Here is a 24,780-nt window from a genome sequence, read left to right as displayed (position 1 = left end):
AGCCTGATTCCAAATATACAAGAAGCTCATGAAGCTCAATATCAAAGAAAACAAACAACCCAATCCAAAAATAGGCAGAAGACCTAAATAGACATTTCTCCAAAGTAGACATACAGATTGCCAACAAACACATGAAAAGATGCTCAACATCACTAATCATTAGAGAAATGCAAATCAAAACCACAATGAGGTATCACTTCACACCGGTCAGAATGGCCATCATCAAAAAATCTACAAACAACAAATGCTGGAGAGGGTGTGGAGAAAAGGGAACCCTCCTGCACTGTTGGTGGGAACGTAAATGGATATAGCCACTATGGAGAACAGTATGGAGGTTCCTTAAAAAACTAAAAATAGATCTACCATATGACCCAGCAATCCCACTACTGGGCATATACCCTAAGAAAACCATAATTCAAAAAGAGTCATGTACCACAATGTTCATTGCAGCACTATTTACAATAGCCAGGACATGGAAGCAACCTAAATGTCCATCTACAGATGAATGGATAAAGAAGATGTGGCACATATATACAATGGAATATTACTCAGCCATAAAAAGGAATGAAACTGAGTTATTTGTAGTGAGGTGGATGCACCTAGAGACTGTCATACAGAGTGAAGTAAGTCAGAAAGAGAAAAACAAATACCATATGCTAACACATATATACGGAATCTAAAAAAATGGTACTGATGAACCTAGTGGCAGGGCAGGAATAAAGACACAGACGTAGAGAAAGGACTTGAGGACACGGAGGGGGAAGGGGAAGCTGGGACGAAGTGAGAGAGTAGCGTTGACATATGCCAAATGTAAAATGGATGGCTAGTGGGAAGCTGCTGCATAGCACAGAGAGATCAGCTCAATGCTTTGTGATGACCTAGAGGGGTGGGTCAGGAGGGTGGGAGGGAGGCTCAAGGGGGGTGGGATATGGTGGTATATGTATATATATAGCTGATTCACTTTGTTGTACAGCAGAAACTAACACAACATTGTAAAGCAATTATACTCTAATAAAGATATTAAAAAAAGAGAGAGATTGGATGTAGCTGAAAGTCCTCTACTGTTTGAGGATATTATGGTTTATCTTCATTTTACTACTTTATCTTTTTTTAGTCCAAAAAATATAGGTGTGCATTTCCTTAATATCTTGGTTTTGAAATTGCTGTTGTTTAGACTTGTACAGCTACAAGGAAGTCTTGAGTAACCCAAACATCAGTCATTGGTTGAATAATAAAAGCTACTGAATGGAGTCTTCGCTTACAATCCTGGGGACTTAGTGTTCCCTCTCCTCTGTTATGAACTCTACACTTATTGAGCATTTAATATGAACTAAACAGGGATGGGACACATAGCAGTTCTTGTCTTGGTCTGAGTTCCCAGTTCCTTGTCCCTGAATTGGGTAACAGACAAGTAAACCAATTATTGCAATGCAGTATGATAAATGGGAGGCACTTAACTCAGACTGGGGCCTGGGGTGTGAGATGGGAACTATTAAGAAATGCTTTCAGTTTTTATGGTTTGGAATAGATTAGATGAATAGACAAATGACGTCAAAGTCTTAACTGATTCTTTTCTCAATATCCAACCCTTTCTCCCCAGTTGTTCCTTGAATAATCCATTTCTTCCCAATTAAATTATAATGTATATCAAATAGCTATTATATATTATAATGTTTATTTATACAAGTGTCTGGGAATTTCCTTTTCTGTTTATTCATTTTTGTATTCTTTTGTTGTTTCTAAACCTTTGCTTATCATGGTTTTATAATGTTTTGATATCTGGGAAGCCTAGTCCCCCTAAATATTCTTCTTTGTAAAATTTTCCTTGCCATTCTTACCAGTTCTTTCACATGAATTTTAAGATTATTTTGTCAAGCACTCTCCTCCCCAAACAATTCCTGGTGGGAATTTGATAAATCCCCATATTAACATGGGCTGAAATGATATATTTATACTCTTCAGTCTTCTCCACCAGGGACATCAATAGGATGTGTCTATAAGGAACAAAGATTTATTCATATTATCTTAGAAAATTAGGGGTTTATCATGAGAAGAAGTAATGGAGACATTTATTTATATTCTATATATCTCTGAAATTTGCTCTTTTTCTCCTCATGGCACATTCCTTTTTTTTTTTTTTAGACTTATCTGTGATGTTTTAGATATTTTCTTTGCTATCACAAACAGGATTACTTTTCCTTTATATTTCCTTATAGAGGAAAGCTATTTTTTAAAATGTTTTATTATATTCAGCCACTTTATCAAGTCCTGCTGTTTCTAACAGTCTTTCCATGGATCCTCTTAGGTCTTCTGTGTAAACAAAATCATTTTCAAGTAATGACTATTTAGGTTTGTTTCATAAATTTGCTTATTAAACCAATCACTGTCGAGGCAGAATGAAAAATGAGAAAGTGGGGCTGACGGTATGGAAATTGGATGAGAAATTATGGTGTTTAAGAACTGAAGCAGATTAATAAGAGTTGAATGGAAAGGATGTATTAAGAGAAATTCAAAAGGTAGAAGAATGTGCAGGACTCAGTGATTTGGGATAAGGGATTAGAAGAAATGAAGGATGATTTATTTTTTAACTAATTAATTTTTAATTGAAGTATAGTTGATTTACAATGTTGTTTTAGTGTTAGTTTCTGGTGTACAGCAAAGTGGTTCATATATATATATATATATATATACTTTTTCATATTCTTTTCCATTATAGTTTATTATAAGATACTGAATATCTCGTGCTATACAGCAGGACCTTGTAGTTTATCTATTTTATATATAGTAGTTTGTATCTGCTAATCCTAATCTCCTAATTTATCTCCCCTCACCCCATCCCCTTGGGTAACCATAAGTTTGTTTTCTATGTTTATGAGTCTGTTTCTGTTTTGTAAGTAAGTTCATTTGTATAGGATGACTTTTAGACTTTAGCTTTGGGTGACTCTGTAGACAGAGATTTCAGTAGATAACATTTCTGATAAAGAATAGAGTTACTCAGGTTACAATTAAGAGACTGGCAGTATATTGTGTGTTCATGAGTAAAAATAAGGACTTTTTTTTACTGATTCTTTGGGATTTTCTATTTATAAGATCATATTATCAGCAAATAATGACAATTTTACTTCTTCCTTTCTGATTTGGATGCATTTTATTTCTTTGTCTTGCCTAATTGTTCCAGCTAGGACTTCCAGTACTACACTGTGGTGAGAGTGTGGCATCCTCGCCTTGTTTCTAGTGTTTTTAGAGCAAACACTTTCAATTTCTCTCCATTGAGTATAGTGTTAGCTGTGGGGTTGTCATACATGGCCTTTATTACATTGAGGTATGTTCCTTCTATACCCAGTCTGTTAAGTGTTTCTATTGTGAAAGGATGTTGTATTTTGTCAAATACTTTTTCTGTGTCTATTGAAATGATCATGTGATTTTTATTGCTCATTTTATTACATTTATTGATTTGCATATGTTGAACCATCCTTACATCCCAGGGATAAATCCCACTTGGTCATGGTATATAATCCTCTTCATGTGTTCTTAAATTCAGTTTGCTAATATTTTGTTGAGAAGTTTGGCATCTATACTAATCAGGGATATTGGTCTATAGTTTTCTTTTCTTGTGGTGTCCTTATTTGATTTGGAATCAAATAATTTGATTTGGTATCAACGTAATGCTAGCCTTGTATAGGATGAATTTGGAAGTGTTCCCTCCTCCTCAGTATTTTGAGAGAGTTTGAGGAGGATTGGTGTTAATCCTTTAAATGTTTGGTAGAATTCTCTAGTGAAGTCATCTGGTCTTGGAGATTTCTGTGTTGGGAGTGTTTTTTGTAACTCATTCAATCTCTTTGCTTGTTATTGGTATGTTCAGATTTTCTATTTCTTCTGATTCAGTCTTGGTAGTTGTGTGTTTCTACAAATGTATTCATTTCTTCTATATAATTTGTTGGCATATAACTCTTTATAGTGGTCTCTTATGATACTATGTATTTCTGTAATATTGTTTCTAATTCTATTTAGTTGAGTCTTCTCTCCTTTTTTCTTAGTTTAGCTAAAGGTTTGTTAATTTTGTTTATCTTTTAGAAGAACCAGCTTTTAGCTTAATTGATCTTTTCTATTGTTTTTCTGGTCTCTATTTTATTTATTTCTGCTATGATTCTTATTATTTCCTTCCTTCTGCTAACTTTAGGCTTAGTTTGTTCTTTCTCTTTTTCCTTGTGTAAAGTTAGGTTGTTTATTTGAGACCTTTCTAATTTAATATGAGCATTTATTACTATAACCTTTCCTCTCAGAAATGCTTTTCTTGCGTCCCACAATATTTGATATGTTTTCATGTTCATTTGTTTCAATATAATTTTTTATTCCCCTTTTTTTTCTTTGACTCCAGTGGTTGTTTAGAAGTGTGTTGCTTAGTTTCCACATATTTGTAGATCTTCTCACTTTCCTTTTATTGTTGATTTCTAGTGTCATACCACTGTGGCCAGACAAGATAGTTGGTGTGATTTCAATCTTCTTAAATTTGCTAAGATTTGTTTTGTGGCCTATCATATGATCTATCCTGGAGAATGTTTCATGTACACTAGAGAAGAATGTGTATTCTGCTGCTACTGGATGGGATGCTTTTTATATGTCTATTAAGTTCATTTGTTCTAAAGTATGGTTCCAAAGTTTCCTTGTTGATTTTCTGTCTAGACAATTTATTGATTGCTGATAGTGGAGTATTGAAGTTTTGTACAATTATTGTATTGTTGTCTATTTGTCCCTTAATATCTGTTACTAATTGCTTAATATATTTCAGTGCTCAGGTGTTGGGAGTGTATATATTTACAATTATTACATCTTCTTGATGTATTGATCCCTTTATCATTATATAATGACATTCTTTGTTTCTTGTTACTCTTTTTGGTTTGAAGTCTATTTTGTCTGATATAAGTATGGCTACACCTGCCTTCTTTCCGTTTCCATTTGCTTGGAATATCATCTTCCATCCTTTCACTTTTTTCACTTTTACATGTGTCTTTAGAGCTAAAACAAGTCTCCTGCAGGCTGCATAAAGCTGGGTCTTATTTTTTAATCCATCTAGTCACTCTGTGCCTTTTGATTGGTAAGTTCAATCCATTTATATTTAGCATGATTATTGATATGTAAGGATTTACTACTGCCACTTTATCTTTTGCCTTTTGGTTATTTTGTCTCTCCACTGTTTTTGTCTACCTCTGTAGCTTGGTAGTTTTCCATGGTGATCTTCTCAGTTTCCCCTCTTTTTATGTTTTGTGTCTCTGCTATAGATTTTTGCTTTGTGGTTACCTTGAAGTTTATATAAAACATCTCATAGATAAAATAGTCTCTTTTCTGCTGATAGCATTTGATCTCTGTTTGCCTATAAAGGTTCAATCTTTTTATTCTTCTCCTCTTATGTATTTGATGTCATAGATTTTCTCTTTTTATGATGTGATTTCATTACCAAATTGTAGTAGCTATAGTTATTTTAAATTATTCTTTTCCTTTAAACTTTATGCTATAGTTAAGAGTTTAATATACTGTTCTAAAAAATTACAGTATTCTAATTTTGACTATTTATCACCTTAGAGTTTTGTGTACTTTTATCTTTGCTAGAAGAGCTCCTTCCAACATTTCTTGTAAGGCAGGTCTAGTGGTGATGAACTCCCTCAGCTTTTGTTTATCAGGGAAAGCCTTTATTTCTCCTTCATATCTGAAGGATAACTTTGCTGGATAGAGTATTATTGGCTGGCAGTTTTTATCTTTCAATATTTGAATATTTTATTTCACTCTCTCCTGGACTGTAGAGTTTCTGCTGAGAAATCTGCTGATAGCCTAATGGGGGTAACTTTGTAGGTTACTGTCTTTTTTTCCCTGGCTGCCTTTAAAATTCTTCCTCTATTGTTGTCTTTTGACAATTTTAATATAATATGTCTTTGAGAAGATCTTTTTTGTTGAGATAATAAGGTGTTCTATGAGCATTGTGGACTTGCATATCTAGTTCCTTCCCCAATTTTGGGATGTTGTCAACTATTATTTCTTTAAATACACTCTGATCCCTTCTCACTCTCTTCTCCTTCTGGGACACCCATTATTCTTATGTTGGCTTTTTTTTTTTTTTTGGCCATGCTGCACAGCTTGTAGGATCTTAGTTCCCCGACCAGGGATCGAACCCCGGCCCTGGCAGTGAAAGCATGGAGTCCTAACTACTGGACCGCCAGGGAATTCCCTTATGTTGGCTCTTCTAATGGAGTCAGGGTTTCTTCACTTTTTAAAAATCTTTGTTCTCTCTCCTCTTCCACCCTAATCATTTCTATATTTCTACCTTCAAGCTCACTATTTCTCTCTTCCATATGATCTGTTCTATTTCCAATGCATTCTAGTTCACTCTTCATCTCATTTATTGGGTTCTTCAGCTCCAGAATTTCTATTTGGTTCTTTTTTAGAATTTCAGTCTCTTTGGTAAAGTACTCCTTTTGTTCATTAATTTTATTCTATAGTTCATTGAATTGCCTTTCTGAGCTTTCTTATAGCTCATTGAATTTCTTCATAACAGCTGTTTAAAATTCTTTATGGGTTACATCTCGATATTCCATGTCTTTGGGTTTGGTTGCAGGAAAACTGTCATTTTATTTTTGTGATACTATATTACCATGACTTTTTATGGTGTTTGGTAAAAAGAGCTTCTACTGCTGCAATTGAAATAGTGAACAACTTTCTTATGCAGGCAAAGGCTTTGTTTACTTTGATTCTGATTCAACAGGTTGGTAGTTAGGAGTATTCCTTTTGCTTTCCAGAAGGTGGCGCTACAGCACAAGTTTTTGGTTTCTCACAGTGGAGCGGACCCAAGGTGCATTAAAAAAAAAAAAAAAAGCAAAGACTGGTGGCAGAGTGTGTCCATGTTTCTAGGGGTGGGGGAGGAATGTGTGTACTTAGCATTTGAATGTGCCTACGGCCTAGTAGGGGGATCCTCAAGGTGTGTGTGGCGGGATGGTCCCAGAGGTCCATGAGCAGTCTCCTTGCTTCCCAAGAGATGCTTTCCTTCAGTTCTCTTTGTCTGCCTACTGCTCTTTCCTTTCTGTCCCCCTAGTCACTGTGGTCTCTCCTCAGAGAGAGCAGCTGGTCCCTCCAGCTGCAGCATGCATGGCCAGGCACACTCCCACTTACCACCTTCACCTTCCACCTCCTCTGCCAGAAAAGTCATGCTAGCTTGCTGCTGGAGCAGCCACTACTTTCTCTGCCTTCTCTGTCTTTGCTGCCACTGGCTCCACCACCATTTCTCTTGCTCTGCCATCTTCTCTGTGGTCCAATCCACCCACTTTCTGGTGCATAGATGGATGGATCTTTTGGGTGTCCTAGCATGCTGCGTAGAGGCATTTTTTTAAATTATGGATGTCCAGTTAATTGAAATCAAAGGGGAGAGAAAAAGGTAACAACTCACACCACCATGATGTGGACATCCAGGATCCTGTATATGGATTTACACTTATCAAATTGTACCTTTAAGATGTATGCATTTCAGTATATTTAAATTTTATCTCAATAACAAAAATTATGTTTTTAAAAAGTGCATTGCTTTCCAAAGCTTTGGTAAAACTGAGTTCTTTGTGATGAAAGTGAAGACATATTAAATCTTTCCTCAAGGGGTTAAAAATATACAGATTGAAAACAAGGACAATGGGCATACACGAAGGAAGAAAATACAGTCTAAAAATGGAAGCCAGAAGACAAAGTTATAAAAATAAAAGGAAAGCTTAGGATTTCCACCTTTATATCAGTTGCTGGGTAGCATATCAGAGAATCCTCTTGAGAGAGCATATGTCAATCTATATCTATCTATCTATCTACCTATCTACAGAGAGAGGGAGAAAGAGAAAGAGAGAGAGAGACTAAAATATATTAAACTATAAAAATAAGACCTGATCCCTTCCCTCAAGGCACTTACATAGTAATAAATGTACCTGTCTTCAAAGTTCCTGCTTCAAAATGTGTTTACATGTGTGTTCTCTTGTATTGAGACCATTATTTTAGCTACTAGGAAGTTTTTTCAGTTTCACATTTTGCTTGAGAAATACGAAGATAAAATCTAAAATATGATGGTACTTCATAAATGAAACAGCAGTAGCATAAGATGCACTATAATGTCAGCATTATCCTCTGACTTGGTGTGACCTTCAACTGATAATGTGACCCTTTGAAGTAATGGACCTCAGTATATGTCAAAAAGAAAAATACCAACAACCCAGAAAAAAATGGACAAAGGATGTGAATAAAGAGATCACAGGAAAGGAAAGGCAAATGGTTCTTAAATATCCTAAAAGAGTCTTAATATCACTCACAGCAAGATAATGCATATTAAAGCTATCATAAGACACCATTTTCACCCATCAGTCTGGCAAAGGTAAACACATTTTGAAAACTTTCTGTCTTGTGGCTAGAACATGAAGACATAGGCCTTACGCCTTGCTGCTAGTTGGAGTACAAATTTATACCTCCAGTGTGGAAATAATTTGGGGAGTATTTATCAAAATTAAAAATGCATATACAGTGATCGCTTCGGCAGCACATATACTAAAATAGGAACAATACAGAGAAGATTAGCATGGCCCCTGCACAAGGATGACACGCAAATTCGTGAAGCGTTCCATATTTTTGATTCACTTTGTTATAAAGCAGAAACTAACACACCATTGTAAAGCAATTATACTCCAATAAAGATGTTAAAAAAATTTTTTTTTAATGCACATACAGAGATTCTCATTTCTGGCCAAGAAAGAGTAACTGGTACTCAATTTACCTTCATACTTAACAACTGTAAATTCAGACCAAATATATGAAATCATGACTTTCCAAATATTGGCCATCAGGCAGCCAAGAACAGTGGTCTGAGAGAGATAGGAAACAAGCAAGGTGAATGCTTTGAGTGTCTAAGATCACTGCTGACAGAGAGGTTCCAAGCTTGACACAGGCAAGGGAAGCCCAAGTGGTCTTCCTGAGTTGGGAAATAGAGTTTGGAACGTGCAGAGGCCAGGGCAGGTGGAATCTGTGAATAGAGGACCAGAGAGGAAGACGTACAGAGAGAGTGCCCAGAGATCTGCAAATGTGTGAGGAAACCACTGAGCTAGGGAAAGAACCATGAACATACCTCTGGCCCACTTTGAGGAATTTACCCTACTCATACAGACATATCCATGGCACACAGTATAGCTGTGCAAGTTGTTCACTGCTTGAGTGCATTTGGCCAAGGGGCTGAAATCCAGTCTGTTCTCCTTTCTAGTTGCACACCCTGGCTCTGGGGTGGGGATGAGAAGAGCCTAGAAAAATAAGCCTTTTTCAAATTAAAACAGAGATGCTATCTACTCACCAAGCAAGGAGAATGTAGGATTGGCTCTGCTTAGATAGAGTGCCTTTTTTTCTAAATTTCACACAGGCAAATATAACTGATGTTTCTATGACCCCACCACATACCTCAGCCACCTTGCTGTGGACAGTTTTATGGTTTCTTAGACTCATCTCAGCTGACAGTAGCCTTCCATGAGCTCTTTGTAGGGGAAATTTGGCCTGGCACAGTGGAAGAACTAATGCATCTAGGGGCAACCTTTGTCTAGTGGGGGATGGGAGGCAGTGGATAAATGCTCCAGCCTTTTGTCCCTACATGAACAATTCAGGGGTGCTCTGTACATGTCTCAGGAGGTCCTGGCAACTTTAAAACACACTCTAATATTGGCTTTTCCTTCCCCACATCTCCCTCTCCCTAATCCCTTTCTCCTGTTTCCTGGGATCACATTTCAATAGACTAACTGCACCAAGCCTCTATGGAGTGGGGAGTGAGATGGGGGTTAACTGAGACAGCACTCATGGGCAAGCAGGGGCTGTGCTCTCGTGGGCGAAATGATACCCTGCAGCATCATTCACAGTCATGAAAGATGCTCATCAATATTTCTAACTAAATAAATTTGGTGCATCTATACAATGGAATACTATTCAACTTGAAAAAAAATAGGTAAGTCCACTATGTGCTGGTAGAAAAAAAGCTCCAAGATATACATGAAAAAAAAAAAAAATTGCAGAAAACTCTATATAGTATGCTATATTTTGTGTAAAAAGAACCCAACAGGCACTTTACAACACTTTGGCAGCATTGGATACTGTTGACTCAGTCTCCCTCTTTAGCCTCACTTCTCACCACATGTGTCCCTGCACACTGTGGCCCAGTCCCACTATTTTCTTTCCTCTCCCACACTTCCTTATCTTCAAATATTCTGTTATTTCCACCTAAAACAGTGTTCCCATACCTCCTAGCCCCACCATCTCCTTATCATATGGCAAAGTCTAACTCATCCTTCAGGTGTCCATTTAGATGTCACCTCTACTGGGTATCCTTCCTTTCCCCTGATTAACTCCTATATCCCTGAACCTCCTTTATTATAGCACTTTTCACACAGTAGTGCAGTTGCTTGTCTAATTTCCTACCTCTGCTACTAAACTCTACATTCCTTGAGGAAAGGGACCTTTGTCCCTGCTTTGTCTATCATTCATAGTCCACTTTACTCCCTAGGACTTAGTGTTTTCCACAGTCTAAGCTCTCAAAAACTATGTGTTGAATGAATGAATGAGCCAAGCATGTCTCACTCCAGAATTTCCCAGAGATTTTGATAAAGTCAGACAGGTGATGCAGAGTGCTGAATATCCCATCAAGTGATACCTACACAGAGACCCAAAGACGATCTTAAGGTCCTGAGACATGTGCTCTCATTCTTAGGAGTTGGCATTTAAGAAAAATTTCACAAGACATACAAATTCCACAGTATAGTTGACAAATGTGATGGAAGACTCTCAGAAAAATCTACCCCATGGAGCCTAAGACCTCCTGATATCAATTTGTCATTTTACTGTCTCCTGAGGAGCAAATGGATTGACATTGTCTATTGTTCTTTAGCAAAGTATGTCAAAGCCTATGTTGCTTTTCATAAGTAGTAATGCCTGCAAATCCCCTGCTAAATACCCCTTGGTTGAAAAGTCATGCCTTGTGCTTTCTTTATTGCTACAAAAATTAGGGAGGAGGTTGACTCTCAGGGTCCTGAATAAGGTAAAAGAGGATTATGTTTGGGTGTCACCTGGGCCCACAGTTTACGCCCTGAGTGAAACTTTGTTATTGCACGCTTATTGCTCTTGTATGTGGTTGCCAGATTATGCCCACAGAGTGATATCACCACTAACTTTGCAGTCTGAGGTCAGAAATGGAAGAATTATGCCTTCGGTCAAGGGCAAGAACAATGTGAATAATATCTGGGTACTGCTTGGCACTGCGTTTGATAGGCCAGAAGAATGAAACCCTATAACGGATCTCTGTTTTTTGGTTGTACAATTTCTGTTTTATTGTGGTCAAAAGACTCAGAATATGATTTTGCCCATAGAAGAGAAGCATCCTTAATTTTGGTGGGTTATAAAGCAGATGCCATAAGGAAAGCACTGAGCAAGAGAGAAGGATAATAGGCATGGGTACACAGATGCCATGATTCTAATGTAACTTAGAAGACTCCTTGGCTTTGGGTTTGAAAGGAAAAAGGCTACTATGATACTCATTGATTGCCAATTCAACTCATCATATGACCATGTAAGTGTTACTTCTCATGAGCATGGATGTAGCTGTCAAATCCTACATTTAATGCAGTATCCATTCTGTGCATGGCACTCTACAGGGTGATGCAGGGATATCAAGAAGCAATGACTTCATGTTACCTAATTTACAATTTAGTGGGAAGACTAGGCATAGATTAGATCAAGGTAAGTGCCATAACTGAAGTACTGTGTGTTTATTACCGAAAGCAACATAGCGTGCTGGCTAATTCAAATGGCATGGGTACATGTTGGCTCTACCACCTCCCAGCTGTCTGTCCTTAGACAAGTTATTTAACTTCAGGTTAATATTGTTTAAAAAAGAGATGATAATAAATTGCTTCCAAACCCTCAAGGTATCTGCTGGGAATTTCCTACTGGTGCTTGCAAGAGTCTCCAGATGGACATGCCCTAGAAACTTTGAATATAATTGGTCATTGGTATTTTGGTCATAGGGCTTAAGTACAAGAGCAACTTGCACTGCAGCCTGACATTTCTACCCACTCAAAACTGTCAACTAAAATAAAACAAACAAATGAAAAACTAGATGAGCTTGGGAACACAAGAGCAGAGGATACCTGTGCCTTGTTTCCTGTCTCTGTTTCTACAAGAAATTTAATCCAGATGAAACTAAGAAACTTGAGTTAGCAAGCTTAAGTTTTCTACTCTCAGTAGAAATGGGGGCTTGAGAGCCAAGTCAACTTAAATTACAGAGAAATAAAGTTAAGAAAGCCTGGAAATCTGTCCAGTTATTTAGTGAATAGCTCTTTGCAACATCTTGATGCTGTAATATTGCCTCCAGTGTAAAAGAGGCCCACCAAGCGTTATGCCTGTTTAAAGGGTAGGCACTGTAAGGGGCAGTAACTTGTATTTCACCTTTGAGAGAATACCTTGACATGCTCCAGACCATTGGATCCCCAGAAACTTTACTGAGATGGCAGGCCCCTAAATATTCATGGGGTTCAAAGAGCCCTTATTAAGGCATCTAAAAACTTGCAAATTATTGTTCATTAGGCCAGTAGACATACTTAGTGTGATGGACTAGTGTGATGCTTTATAGAATTCAAGGCAATCAAGATCTCTGCTAATTTTGGCAGACAGCAGGTAAGCTGACATATCCCTTGGGCAAGACTGTGACAGTGGACTGCTGGCTCTGCCAGATAAAAACAAAGGTGTACTGCTGCTGACTCATTAAATCCAGAATCGCTGGCAAGTACACCCGTAGCAATAACATTTGGCCCATCCAGTGTTACCTTTTACCCTCCTTGGTCAAACCCACTCATCCACATATTCACCAGGTCTCTGCCAATATAAATTCGCAAAATTTTCCCATTACTTTAGAGACTAAGCTATTCCCTTCTGGGTCAAACTTTGTACCTACCTCCCTGAAGCAGTCTACAATCTCACCCTAGTTATGGGTTTTGTGGCAAGACAGGGTCGTGGGGGTGGATCTCAAAGGGCCTGGGCACCCCTACAGGGCACCTGCTTCAGGCAAAGTCGGTACAGGTTTTCAAGCACGTTGAGGCTAGCCTACTCAAACAAGGAGAGCAAGCTCCCCACACTGCAAGGGGTGTCTCAAGAATCAAGAATCTCAGCTTTATCTTATTCCAAACAGATGTACTCATTCAAAGTTTCAGGGTCCCACTCCTTCCCAATCAATATCCTAACTTTTATAGGAGAGATTTAGCGGCTACAAAACATTGAAAAACTTAGGGCTACCATAGAAACTCTCTGGTTGTATGATGATGACTTAAGATGAGAGTTTAAAGGCCTGAGCTCCTTTTCTTCTGTAACTGCTCCTCTGCACTCAGAAAAATCTGTTTATCACCACAACCTTATAGTCATCATTATGAGAGAGAACTAACAGATACTGCTGTTAACAGTAGCAACCATAGGTGATAATGTGATGAACTGTGGTACCATTGCATACAATGTGTGGTAGACACACTGTAAGGTGGTCCCTACCTCCCATGAGTTACACCATTTATAATTTCTTGCCCTGTGTAAGAGTGAAATCTGTCATTTGCTTTTAACCAGTAGAATATGCCAAAGGTAAGGCGATGATTACATTATGTTGTATGAGACTGTTGTAGCAGACTAGAGAAAAGGACTCTCTCTTACTAGTTTTGTGTGTGTGTGTGTGTGTGTGTGTGTGTGTGTGGTTTCCTCATTTTCTTTTTTTTAATAATTTTTATTCCAGTATAGTTGATTTACAATGTTGTGTTAGTTTCAGGTGTACAGCAAAGTGATTCAGTTATGCAGATATATATACATTCTTTTTCATATTCTTTCCCATTATGGTTTATCACAGGATATTGAATATAGTTCCCTGTGCTATACAGTAGGACCTTGCTGTTTATCCATTCTATATATAATAGTTTGCATCTGCTAATCCCAAACTCCCAGTCCATTGCTCCCCAACCCCTCCCCCTTGGCAACCACAAGTCTGTTCTCTATGTCTGTGAATCTGTTTCTGTTTCATAGGTAAGTTCAATTGTGTCATATTTTAGATTCCACATACATGTGATATCATATGATATTTGTCTTTCTCTTTCTGACTTACTTCACTTAGTATGATAATCTGTAGGTCCATCCGTGTTGCTGCAAATCACATTATTTCATTCTTTTTTATGGCTGAGTAATATTCCATTGTACATATGTACCACATTTTCTTTATCCACTCATCTGTCAGTGGACATTTAGATTGTTTCCATGTCTTGGCTATTGTGAGTAGTGCTGCTATGAACATAGGGGTGCATGTATCTTTTTGAATTATAGTTTTGTCTGGATGTATGCCCAGGAGTGGGATTGCTGGATCATATGGCAACTCTATTTTTAGTTTTTTAAGGAAACTCCATACTGTTTTCCATAGTGGCTGCACCAACTTATATTCCCACCAACAGTATAGGAGGGTTCCCTTTTCTCCACACCCTCTCCAGCATTTATTTGTAGCTATAAAGTACTATATTTAAAGTGTAGCTTTTGAATACAAATATAATGTGTGTGTGGTGTGATAAGATCTGTTTCTTGGGAAGGTGAAGGCAATGTTTTTTCTCCATTCCCAATGTGCCCTTCCATATGGAGATGGCTTTACTTGTATGGCACTCCTGATTCTTTCTGTCCCTTTTTTTTGCACTTCCCCAGAAAAGAAGGGATGACCCAATAGATTGGTAGGATTGGAAGTGTAAACTGGCCATGTTCAACTGAGTTACACCATCTTCTTCTTGGGAGCAAGCTACCCAGCAGAAGCATAAATTCTGCCCTTTTCCTCCATTCCAGGTGTTTACTGGGAAGGGAGGAAGGAGGTGGTAAGGGGCACTCGATTACTCCAGTGCTGGGTGGGTAAGTCCTTTTAATTCTTGAGTTCTATATTTGGAATTCTGTTTGCTTGCAGATATAAACCATTTTTCCAATATTAGCTTTATCGCTAATAAAAGTGACCTTATAGTTCTCGGTCTGATATATTCTTTTGTCTTACTCCTCAATTATTCAGAACATCAGAACATGACTGAGGAAAAGAACCTCACTCTGCAGGCCTAGGACAGGAAGTACCCTATTAGACAGCGTGATTATTTGTGTTACACTTTTCTCTGTTCATCTTGTGTATTGCTTACTTTCCTGAATAACACATTTAAAACAAGTCAACAGAAAAATACTAGGATTGCATAGATTCCTGAAGTGGCTTTTAGTCCTATCAAAATCAGTCCATCTTTCAGACTTTGAGATGCTATGCTGGACCATTCACTATCTCTCAGGTCAAAAACAGGGTCACATTTGGGGAGAATTGAGAGGAGGCTTGGGTAAGTAGTATCAGAGCTTCATTTACCTCGAAAACAGTTTTGCCAACTGGAGCTTTCAAAATAATAGGTGGGCTAAGAAGAAGTAAACAGTGAATTGTGCTCTCATCCATTGCCAGACGCCGGCCATTTCTAGCAGGGACAGTGGGTCAAGCAGTCCTATATTCTCCTAAGCATTTGCCTCTGGATCTGCTCAGTGTTCTCTCTGGTTTCAGGTGAGAGATAATTGGCTTCAAAAACTCAATTAGCTCTTTCTCATAATCATTTTGATTTAAGTTTGGGGCAAAGGAGCAGCTATTTGGCCTTTAGCAGTTTCAACTGCATGCTTATTTGGGTTATGACTTTCTTTCTTTTGCTTCTTGTTGTTCTACTTTGATTAGAACAAAGATTCAAGCCCCGGTCTTGACCATTTTCTCCTTTTTTCTGAGGCATTCAACCAAATGCATGATTTTTCCCCCCAAGACAGTGCTGTTGCTGTGGGTTCCTGCCTCCTTGCTAACCCTGCTGCCCTGTGTTGGACAAAATCTGGAGGAAAATATGATGGCCTAGGTCTTTTGTCTCTTTCCCTTGAATATACTGTAAGCCCCAAGCACCCAGACCCCGGTGTCCTCTCCACTGACCTTCATCCTGGTCATTTAAACTCCATTAACCATATTATTTCAATTGTGAGCAACACTATCATGTATCATAAAATTTTCTTATTGATAAAAATGATAAAAACATGATACGTGAGATTGTTTTTCCCCAACATAATATAAAGGCAGTAGGGAAGAGAAAAAGAAAATCCAATCAGTTTAATTGACCAATGACCACCCCAGTTACCACCTCAGTGGTAGTCATTGGTCAAGTTCTTACCAGGTTGCGGCAATGCTAATGTTTTTTTAAATTAATTAATTAATTATATTGAAGTATAATTGACCTATGACCCTATGTTAGTTCCAGGTGTACAACGTAGTGATTCAGTATATCTGTAGATTGCCAAATGATCAGTATGGCAAGTCTAGTTGCAATCTTTCACCACACAAAGATATTACATTATTAACTATATTCTCCATGCTGTATCTTTCATCCCTGTGGCCCATTTATTCTGTAACTGGAAGTTTGTACCTCTTAATCTCCCTCACCTATTTTTTTTTCTCCCCTTACCCCCTCTCCTCTGCCAACCACCTATTTGTCCTCTGAATCCATGACTCTGTTTCTGTTTTGTTGTTTGTTCACTTGTTTTGCTTTTTAGATTCTCTGTGTAAGTGAAATCATACAGTATTTTTCTTTCTCTGTCTGACTTATTTCACTTAGCATAATACCCTCTAGGCCCATCCATGTTGTTGCAAATGACAGAATTTCATTCTTTTCCTTTTTTTGGCCATGCCGCGAGGCTTGCAGGATCTCAGTTCCCTGATTGGGGACTGAACCCGGGTCATGGCAGTGAAAGTCCAGAATCCTAACCACTAGGCCACTAGGGAACTCCCAGAATTTCATTCTTTTTTATGGCTGAGTAGTATCCCACATATATATCATATCTTCTTTATCCATTCATCTATTGATGGACCCTTAGGTTGCTTCCAAATCTTGCCTATTGTAAATAATGCTACAGTGAATATAGGGGTGCATATGTATTTTTGAGTTAATATTTTTGTTTTCTTTGAAAAAATACCCAGGAGTGGAATTGCTGGATTGTATGGTAGTTCTATTTTTAACTTTTTGAGGCACCTCCATACTGTTTTCCAATGCTAATGTTAAATGGTATTATTAATATTGCCCCAGCCCATAGGTTTCAGGATCTTTCATTTCATTCTCTTCTGACAAGTACAGGTATATATAAGAAATTCCTACCCAACCGGGTTTCTAGTTGCCCTCCCCCCGCCTTTCTTTGGACTTCCATATATTCTCGGGCATTGTTGAGGGTTGGGGAACAGGCAGGTTGCCCACTTAGAATGTTATCAGACACCAGTGGAACAACTCTTTAAATGGGACTTGAGACTGCTGCCACTACCATATAATGACTATTGTTCTTTTTTTTTTAAACTACTTTATTGAGCTATTACTGAAATATAAAAAGCTGTACGTATTTAATGTATACAACTCAATAAATTTGAAAATAAGTACATAACCATGAAACCATACCATAATCTATGCCATAAGTATATCCATCACCTTCAAAAGTTTCCTCCTGCCCTCTTTATTATTATTTTGTGATAAGAATACTTAACACAATATCTACCCTCTTAGCAGATTTTAATGACTGATGTTCTTAAGCAAGGCATGCCAGGGTTGTCCTTGGAAATAAGGCCACATATCTATACTCATGGAGCATCCTACCTCACTTTACTGCTTTTCCTTTTCAGACTTTGGGAAATCCTCCTCATTATCTTCTAAAACCTAGAACTCAGATCATTAGTAACTAAAAAATAAATCTCCCTTTCCTTGAGAACCGGGTAAGTGTGGTTGGTGGCCTAATCTTCAAACCTTTCCAAGAGGTGAGATGTAAATATTTGAATTTCATTTTTCTTGTGCACAAAGGGAAAAAAATACAAAAATTACATTTCCATAATTAAAACAGTCTGAAGATCCATGTTGCAGGGGAGGGAAGAAACTTTTCCCCTCTACCCTCCTAGGTTCTCTGAAGCCCTGTACATTAGACTGACAGAAGACAGATTATCAAGAGAAAAACAAACAGAAGTTTATTAACATGTGCATTGTACATACACACAGGAGAACTCAGTGATGAGTAACTCAAAGGGGTGGTTAGAGCTTGAGTTGACATAGCATCTGAGCAAAAGGGCAATAAATTTTTAGAGACAAGACAAAGGAGAAAAAATTGTGAGTTTCTGGTGTGGCAAATTGAGAGAAGGCAAACGTTGGGGGAGCTAATGGAAGATAAGAGCTAGTTAGTAAAGTTTGTTATGTAATTCTTCTTCAGTCTCTGGACTGATAAGGGTCTAGAGTTGTCTCTGGTGATAAACTTCTGTTCTTCCTGCTAGAGAGGTGTGATATTGTGATACAATGAAAAATATATATTTTGGTCTTTGTCCACAGTTCCTGGCTCACAGCTCCCCAAATCCTTGTAATTTTTAAGTTATTAGAGCAATGCGAGCATTTTTGTTATAATGCTTGGTCTTTCATCCTCAAATGGTTCCAGAGAGATGAAGGTGAAACTGTCTAATTATTTGTAAAAAGCCCCTTCAACTACTCATGAGATTATGTTAATGAAGTGGCTTTTGGAAAGCCCTTAGGTAACCACAGGATGGGGGATGATTGGTGGGGGGAAACCAACCACGTGAAATTTGGAAATTTCAGCCCCATCCCCTGACCTACAGGGAGGGGAGAGGGGCTAGGGGTTGAATCAGTCACCAACTGCCAATGATTTAATCAATGATGCCCATGTAATGAAGCTTTCATAAAAGTCCTAAATGATGGGGTTCAGAGAACTTCCAGGTTGGTGAATACATGGAGGTGCTTGGGAGGCTAGCAGTGCCTGAACAGGGCATGGAAGCTCAGCCCCTTCCTATATACCTTGCCCTGTGCATCTGTTCTACCTGGCTGTTCCTGAGTTGTATTCTCTTATAGCAAACAATAATCTAGTAATTAAACTGTTTCCCTGAGTTCTGTGAGCCATACTAGCACATGATCAAACCTGAGGAGGGGGTCATGGGAACCTCCGATTTATAGCCTATTGGTCAGAAGCACAGAGGACAACCTGGACTTGTGATTGACATGTGAAGTGGGGCAATGTTGTGGGACTGTGCCCTTAACTTTTGGGATCGGATGCTACCTCTAGGTAGATAGTATGAGAACTGAGTTAAACTGTAGGACACCTAGCTGGTGTCTTAGAATTGCTTGGTGGGAAAATCCCCCAAACTTCTGGTGTCAGAGTGTTCTGAGAGTAGAGTGTAAAAATAAAGCAACACGAGAGTTTTCCTTTTCAAGAGGAAAGGGGAGACACCTTTATAAATACATGTCCTGCTTTTAGGCAAATGAGGTGGGGCATAAAGCTTTTCTTGTGTTTACTTTTTCTCAATTGCCTTCAGCTCAAAAAATCCTTACGCCAATGTGGAATATTTGGGGGTGGCATATTCTGTTCCCTTCAATATATTGCCACATGATATTTCAAGGTTCATCAGAACCTTGGATTATATTAATTCAGGACTCTTCTCAATTTTGATATACTCAATTCTCACTGCTATAAATATTTTTAGGAGAAGTGTATCCCAGCCTTTAGATTAACAGTTTTATCAAAGAAAATGTTCTTTCACTGTTAGATGGACCCAACATTACCTTGTGTACTGAAGCCTGCTTCAGCATGGAATTTCAAGGTAGTTTTACTAATTGTATACTAATGCTCATCATTCCAGGAAAGCTGTGTCTCTCACTTAATATAATTTGATTTCATATCAGTTTAAACTTATTGGAAAAGTCTGCACTCCACAGTTATAGAAACTTAAATCATGATTCATACTCATCAATACCTGAATTCTGGATTTTCAGAACTGGTAACTTAATTTCCATCAAATAGCTCTGCCGTACCAAGGTCTGTGATTTCACTGAACTGATGGCAATCAACCAATGGGAAATATATATGTCTTCAATTTCTTTTTGAATAATCCACCTGTCTTATTTGTGTTTATACACCTGCCTTTCCTCAAACAACACAGCAGAGCACAATCTTGATCTCAACTGATTTGGTCTCTTGGAGCCCTTTCACTTCAAAAGGTCTTGATCTGGTGGTGCTGAGCCTGTAAGGGCACAGACTTGGACCTGGACCTGGGAGCAAACCTAATCCCCTCGTCCTGACCTCTCCTCCCCCACTTACTATCTCTATGATTGGGACAAGTTGTTTGACTTCTCTGAGGCCCTTTCCTCACCTGTAGTATCCAATGATTTATCTCACAGGGTTGTTGTAAAGTTGAATGTATGCATAATACCTGGTATGTCATCACTCAATAAATGGTGATGGCTGTAACTGTCTTAGAATATTCCCAAAAGATTTCTTCTGGACTTTCCCAAAAGATTTCTTCTGGACTTTCTACAATCTAGCCATTTGACAGCTTTCAGACAAACTATATGTCCACTCTTTGCTTTAACTTGTTCAGAATATTCCATGCAGTGGTAGCCCCAGTCTGGGAGCATAAACCATATTTATCCTGCAAGTTTAAACAAGTTTTAGTGCAGTGGAACAGAGGGCCTTGAGAACTGCAGAAATTCTTAGGAAAAAACTCATCCTCAACCTAAGGAGCAAGGGCACCAAAGCTTGGTCTGAAAGGATTAGGCCTCTTGGGAAGGGACAATTCTGAAGTCAGCAGGATATGCACTGACCTTACCTTTTCCAAGGACTTAAGGATGAGCAAAGCAGGAAAAAAAAAATCTGTGCCACTTTAACCTCAGTGTCATTCTGGAATGTATGCAATATAAGTAGGGTGAAGTGTTGAGGACAGAGGATATGCCAGTTGTGGTTGGGGGATCTGTGTAGTCAACACCAGGAGCCTCAGAAGGCATCAGAAACCTGGAGTGGAACCACCCACAGTGGCAGGAACCACCCACAGTGGCAGGCGATGGCAAAGAATGGCCTAGGATCCTTCCACCAACGGCACAGGCAGATAAAGAGACCAGTGAGGCACCCAGGATGACCTCCTGTACTATTTGAAAGGGATTTGAGTTAATGGAGGAGGTCGTTCACCCAATTTGCCAGGGCCAGCTGAGTGGAGGACTCCTATTTGAAATTATTTTAGCCCTGCTCCCAGCTGGTGTGACTTGGAAAAAGTGGGTTTCATCATCAGCTGGCACAAGATAAAAGCACAAATAAAAATTACCCTATCAATAGAAATTCCTTTATCATGAAACATATTTGACCTGCAAACTTCACACAAACTGTACAAATGAATGGTGCAAGGGCAGCTTGGACACCTGGCTTCACTTTGACCTGAGTAAATGCTGAAATTTTAAAAAATTTATTGCTTATTCTCCTCAGCAGTTTTCCATGTTTAGGCTAGAGTTTCCTACAAAACTCTATGGGACGCTTACTGAAAATACACATTGTTGAGCCCTTCTTCTGGGTGATTAGGCCTTATTAGTCAACAGGTGAGAGCTAACTGTACATTTTTAAGTGCTTTGCTGAAAAACTAAGATGTGTGCTATAAGTGAGGTGGGTCATGAAAGCTGCACTGATACAAGGCACCAGGAACCCAATGAAAGGACTCAAGGAAAATACCATTCCCCACCTTCACCCTCTGCTCAAAGACTAAAAATTACATTCGGTCATGTGTTGTGTACACATGGGAAGAGGGGGAAGGGAAGTTTTTATCTCTTTTTGTCCCAGGGTGGGATTGTTCACTGTTCTCTACATCTTTTCTTGGCCAACATATCAAAAAGCTACTTGGTATTTCTGCATTGGTTCCTTTAACCTCTATTTATTTCAGATTTGGGGCTCTTGATTGTCACAGAACTCCTCCCTAAAGAGGCCAAATTGAAGGTATATGTTATGGTGTCTACAAGTACAATAGATCTAAGCCAGAACAAATAGAAACTGAATTGCCGGGGCTTCCCTGGTGGCGCAGTGGTTGAGAGTCTGCCTGCCCATGCAGGGGACACGGGTTCGAGCCCTGGTCTGGGAGGATCCCACATGCCGCGGAGCAACTGGGCCCGTGAGCCACAACTACTGAGCCTGCGCGTCTGGAGCCTGTGCTCCGCAAAGAGAGGCCGCGACAGTGAGAGGCCCGCGCAACGCAATGAAGAGTGGCCCCCGCTCGCCGCAACTGGAGAAAGCCCTCGCACAGAAACGAAGACCCAACACAGCCAAAAATAATAAATTAATTAATTAATTAATTTTTTAAAAAAAGGAACTGAATTGCCATTGCCATCCGGATTTATTGCTTGAAACAAAAAAGCTCCTGATGTGTTTGGCTTGACCACGATCCATTTTATTTTATTAAAAAAAATTTTTATATCTTTATTGGAGCATAATTGCTTTACAATGTTGTGTTAGTTTCTGCTGTACAACAAAGTGAATCAGCTATATGTATACATATATCCCCATATCCCCTCCCTCTTGCGTCTCCCTCCCACCCTCCCTATCCCACCCCCCTAGGTGGTCACAAAGCATCAAGCTGATCTCCCTGTGCTATGTGGCTGCTTCCCACTAGCTATCTATTTTACATTTGGTAGTGTATATATGTCCATGCCACTCTCTCCCTTCGTCCCAGCTTCCCCTTTCCCCCGCTGTGACCTCAAGTCCTTTCTCTACGTCTGCGTCTTTATTCCTGCCCTGCCACTAGGTTCATCAGTACTGTTTTTTTAGATTCCATATATGACCATGATCCATTTTAAACCTAGAGTACCCCACATTAGGTTTAGGAGGCCAGAAAATAGCCCCCTTACCATTCTTCCTATCTGTCCACTCACCTCCCCCAGAAACATCCTTGTCCTGAATCTTATGGTGCCTGCTTCTCTGGTGGGTGGAGATGCAGGCCTATTTGGGTCATGCCTAAGTTCACAGGACTTAAACCTTCTCCAACTTTAGTGCACCCAAGAATATGGTGGGGGAGAGTTGTTTAATATGCAGATTCCTGAGCCTCACTTCCGGATGTTGATTTCACAGGTCTTGGAAGGGGCCTGGGTAATTTGCGTTTTAAAAAAAGTATCCCAGGTGATTTTAGTGCACGGGATCGATGGATCTCACTTAGAGGAATACAGGCCTAAATGTCTATAGGTAGATAAGCAAAAAGACCACATAAGAGTTTTAGGAACATAATTCAAAAGGCAGAGTAGGAAAGACTGGAGTTAAAACTTGGGATAGCTATTGCAATATGGTTTTCAAACTACATGCATGTAAAAAATGGAAATACACTTTCTAAAAAGTCTATTCTTGTATTATGAGGTGCACACCGTGTCTCTACTCTTTTCTATCCTATTTTCAGCAGTTGTCTTGAAAGGCAGCTTTGCCTGGTTGTCTTTACAAGTTCACGCAGCCCAGGCTGCTTGCACCCTTTTCAGACTTTAACAAGGACCCCTGTACTCACCCGACTGCACTGGACAACACCTTTGTCAATCTCAGCAGCTGTTCTGAAATGGGTGCATCATGCTTTCCAGGGACCATCTGTCGGCTGTTTGGGACTTCCCTGTTCTCAGGTCTGTCAGACATGCCCCAGTTCCTCTCTGCTTCCTCCTGCACAGCCCCAGGTACACACAGTTCTTGGGACCATGGATGTTCATCTCCACCCATTTGTATTTTCAGGTCCATGGAGAGACCTTGGCAAATGGTCATGTTGTAAATGTTGTCCACGAGTTTTTGGTTTTGCCACTTAGCTTCTCTGTTTTTATGTGGGAATTTGAAAAGATTAAAAACCTGTGCTACTGTCACTGCCACTTTCACCTTGGCTTCCTTTATAATGTTATACAATCTGTGTATCTTTAAGCAGTATATTTTGGATAGTTTTTTTCTTCCTTTGAAAATTATATAAATTGGTATGTTCTGCCATACCTTCCTTTTTTGGCCAAATTTTATGTTTTTGAGTCATTCGTGTTGATACTTATAACTATATTCATTCATTTCTGCTGCTGTATTTACATTATATGACTATATATCACAATTTATTAATCCATTCTCCTGTTAATATTTTTTTTCAGATTTTGCTAATCATAAATAAGGCTTTGATGAATATTCTATACTTGTCTTTTTTTAATTAATTAATTTATTTATTTTTTGGCTGCGTTAGGTCTTCATTGCTGCGCGGGCTTTCTTTAGTTGCGGCGAGCGGGAGCTATCTTCATTGCGGTGCGCGCGCGGGCTTCTCATTGCGGTGGCTTCTCTTGTTGTGGCGCATGGTCTCTAGGCACGTGGGCTTCAGTAGTTGTGGCGCACAGGCTCAGTAGCTGTGGCTCGCGGGCTCTAGAGCGCAGGCTCAGGAGTTGTGGCGCACGGGCTCTGTTGCTCCGCGGCATGTGGGATCTTCCTGGACCAGGGCTCAAACCTGTGTCCCCTGCATTGGCAGGTGGATTCTTAACCACTGCACCACCAGGCAAGTTCTATACTTGTCTTGTAACGCACATGTGTAAGATCTTCCAAGGAAGTGTGTCTAGGTAGATATGAAATGGTATTACTTTTAATTTCAATTTGCATTTTCCTGATTACAAAAGAAGTTGAGCATCTTTTCATGTTTACCCACCAACCAAGTCTCCTCTTATATGAAATGCCTGTTTGTGACCTTTGCACATTTTTCTATGGATTGTTTGATTTTTTTTTCTTATTGATTTAGAAGAGCTTTTTATATACTCTGGATGTTAATAATTTCCTGGTTATATGTTCTACAAATATTTTTTTCCTGGTTTGTGCATTTCTGTTTTTGGGCTCTCCTTGTCTTTTCAAAGAATATAATTCTTA

The 24,780-nt window shown here is 39.0% G+C and overlaps 1 protein-coding gene and 1 non-coding gene across 2 annotated transcripts in view; one reads left to right on the top strand and one right to left on the bottom strand.

Annotated features, from left to right (window-relative positions):
- HMGCR (3-hydroxy-3-methylglutaryl-CoA reductase) overlaps window positions 1-24,780 on the bottom strand; it is an 81,183-nt gene that overhangs the window by 40,829 nt on the left and 15,574 nt on the right. The window lies entirely within an intron of this gene.
- On the top strand, window positions 8,539-8,645 carry LOC133091654 (U6 spliceosomal RNA). Its single transcript, XR_009700979.1, has one exon. It is a non-coding gene; the product is annotated as a U6 spliceosomal RNA (small nuclear RNA).

Source organism: Eubalaena glacialis, chromosome 4 (genome assembly GCF_028564815.1).
Source record: "Eubalaena glacialis isolate mEubGla1 chromosome 4, mEubGla1.1.hap2.+ XY, whole genome shotgun sequence".
Classification (NCBI taxonomy): Eukaryota; Metazoa; Chordata; class Mammalia; order Artiodactyla; family Balaenidae; genus Eubalaena; species Eubalaena glacialis.
This window is presented reverse-complemented; position numbering and strand designations above follow the sequence as displayed.